Source organism: Pundamilia nyererei, unplaced genomic scaffold (assembly GCF_000239375.1).
Source record: "Pundamilia nyererei isolate P.nyererei 1_Seehausen unplaced genomic scaffold, PunNye1.0 scaffold00011, whole genome shotgun sequence".
NCBI lineage: Eukaryota > Metazoa > Chordata > Actinopteri > Cichliformes > Cichlidae > Pundamilia > Pundamilia nyererei.
In genome coordinates, this window is record NW_005187412.1 from 3,390,019 (window position 1) to 3,393,013 (window position 2,995).

A 2,995-nucleotide genomic window follows, 5' to 3' on the forward strand; every position below is an offset into this window, starting at 1 on the left:
TCAGCGCAAAACTATTTCAACAACCACCAAACAGCAAATGAGAGCAGGTACACGGATTCCACACAAAGACGTAAACACAGAGCGGACCCGACGCATCAGAATCGGTGAGCTCCGACAGCGTGTCCGTCTACGGGCCGTCGGGTGAGAATGCCGAGAAAGACAAAGCTGATTCTGATGAGTCGGGTTGACTCTGTGTTTACGTCTTTGTGTGGAATCCGTGTACCTGCTCTCATTTGCTGTTTGGTGGTTGTTGAAATAGTTTTGTGAGCTTTAAACTGAGAATCTGGCGTTTCTGACAAAACACAGTTATATTTAAAGCTACTCACCTCCCTCTATCCATCTGCACTTTCAACTGGACCACGGCCAAATAGAGAGGTCCCGCCCTTGACTATCTCTGATTGGTTTGGTCCATGAGAGGGGCATAATGTGTGTCTGTTGTTGACCACACGGAGAGTTGCATAAATTTTTTTTTTTTTTTTGTTACCCAAACAGTTGGTGCAACCAAATATTTTTTTTAGTCGCACCAGTGAAAAATGTGGTCGCAAATGCGACCACATTGGTCGCACTCTAGAGTCCTGCAAGAGGATAGCAGAAATGGCAACAAATATAACAATAAAGATATTTTAGTTGGCATAGAAGGACTAATGTGTTTTACTAAAATAAAGAGCCTGTAATGTCTTCTTTAACAGATCCGCAAACCGGGTCCGGATCGGAGTCCACTTGCACAGCGAGTCTGGAACTTGATTTGGATCCAGTCGTTTCCCAGCTCATCCGACCCGGATCCGCTGTTGATTATAAGCTAGAATGATGCCCGCTAATGTTTGGCTCGAGTGTCCTAACGGCTATTATGGTTGCCAAGGAGAGCCCTTAATCTCCTACAAGGAGACTTTATACAGGTTAGTGCTGGTCTACATGTTCTTTGTTGTCATCCACTGACATAGATGCAGGTTTTGTAATCATAATCCATTTGTTCTTCCATGTACATTTTTTCTTACATGATTTTGTTTTTTCTGTGCAGAGTTTCCAAAAGGCGACGGCCCCGTCCCCGTCCAGTCCCTGACAATATTGACCAAGACACAGTTGAATACAACACTGATGATTTTGTTGACTACAGTAGTGACAGCAACAGAGGTCTCTTTAGAGCCATGAACGCATTGGGACTTTTGGTCCTCCTGCTGGCCTTGTGGTAGTACTACGTGCTTTTCTTCTGGATTAAGCTTCTCTTCTTATTCTGAGTTTCTCTTCATCCACCAGGATTGATTTTCAGTATTGGAGGGCTGAAAATGGACTTTTCCACCCTGTTCATGAGTGAGGTATGAAAATCATATTAAGCTCATAATATATTCCATGAAAATTACTCAGATAATGCCATTTTATTATATATTATTATTAAATAGACTTTTCAATCCAGAGTACTTCGAGATTAGCACCCGCTGCTATCTGTATATCCTCCCTCATAGTAATCACAGTATTCCTAAATTTACCATCCTTTCAAGAGTTAAAAAACATTTATCCGACTAACCCATCTTGTTTTTTTTGTCTCTCAGGACCACAAAGTAGATGTCATCCACTCCGTCACACTGAATGTGTTGAACAACTGGGGCAATCGTGAGTATTCTTGTCTGTACAGCTTCCGTGTTCATTCTTTATGTATAAAAGAAAAGAGAGGAAAAATGTGAAAGTGAATCAGACTCCAAAACATATTTAAATAATTGTATTAGATCCAAAACATCCGGAAGCATAAACACAAATAAGCACACACACAGAGAGGGGGTAAGCAGAGAAAACAACAAAACACTACACACGGAAAATAAACATATTTATAAGGACCTCCCGAGGAGGACGACCCATGAGGATCGCCAGCCCGAGGTAAGTACAAAAAGACATAAGTCCTGGGTCCCCAGATCCAGGCCATGATATAAAGTGGTCAGTGTAACTGTTCTCCCAGGCAGTATTATAAAGGGTAGTATCCAGACATCCATGAAAAGGAAGATTTATAAGGTTGAGGTGAGTTAGAAGTAAGCTAGCCAGCTGACATGATATATTTTGTACCGGCTAATGTATTTAATAAAACGCACACACGCACATACAACACTGCTAAAACAGTGGAAGTAAACAAAATTGAAAATCTCCATAACAGAGTTTTTTGGAGAGTTAGTTATGTTAGCCTAGTTGAGATTATCTATCTACCAGGTGACTAGCTACAGTGGTGCCAGTACACACAGCAGCACTGCAAGTGTTTGTTAGAATGTTTAGGGTAAGCATTAACTTTCTTTCAATGTACGTGCATGTTGAGGGTCAGTCAGTGAGGTTCAGCTCCTGGGAGTGCCCGATTGGCAAAGATAAGTGCCATCATATGGCTGCATTGTTGATTTGGGTGGAGAAGAATGTGTATGGCACTGATGTGGAATGTGTATAGAAGAGCGTGAAATTATCCTAAGCAGAAGAAATTACTGCCAAGAGAGTGTCTGACATGACACCATCAACAACACAAGGTCAGTTATTCATTTAAAATTCACTCTTTGTTCTAATTATTCTCTTAATTTTACTTAAAGCATTGTGTTTAATATTGAGACACACATGTAGTGAACATCAAAAATTTTAAAATGTTCTTTAAGTGAAGAGTCCTATATAAATGCTCGATAGTATCTGATCTTAAAATTACTACTTATTAAAAGTATTTTTTGTTTTATTTTATTTCAGCTGGAATCAAAAGACCTGTCACCCAGGAGGACAAAGAATGGGCAATGGCATCTCTCTCAAAACTTCAGCGTTTTACAGGGATGGGGTGGATTTTGAGTCCAGAAGGCCCTCAGGGAATTTGATATTTACTTTAACACATGGTATAAATTATACATTTATGTAAACTCCTGTAAACTACAGATCATAGTGTTTGCCTCCACTGTCCCCACTTTAATTTTATGTATTTTGTGTACTCTACATGTAACAGGGTCATAAATCACATTGTTATAATTACACAAAATGTGTTCTAAAC

The 2,995-nt window shown here is 39.9% G+C and overlaps 1 long non-coding RNA gene across 1 annotated transcript; it reads left to right on the top strand.

Moving 5' to 3' along the window:
* The first annotated feature begins 704 nt into the window (after positions 1 to 704).
* Positions 705 to 1,677, top strand: LOC102206995 (uncharacterized). Its single transcript, XR_311480.1, has 3 exons — positions 705 to 896; positions 1,019 to 1,313; positions 1,548 to 1,677. It is a non-coding gene; the product is annotated as an uncharacterized LOC102206995 (long non-coding RNA).
* The last annotated feature ends 1,318 nt before the right edge of the window (positions 1,678 to 2,995 follow it).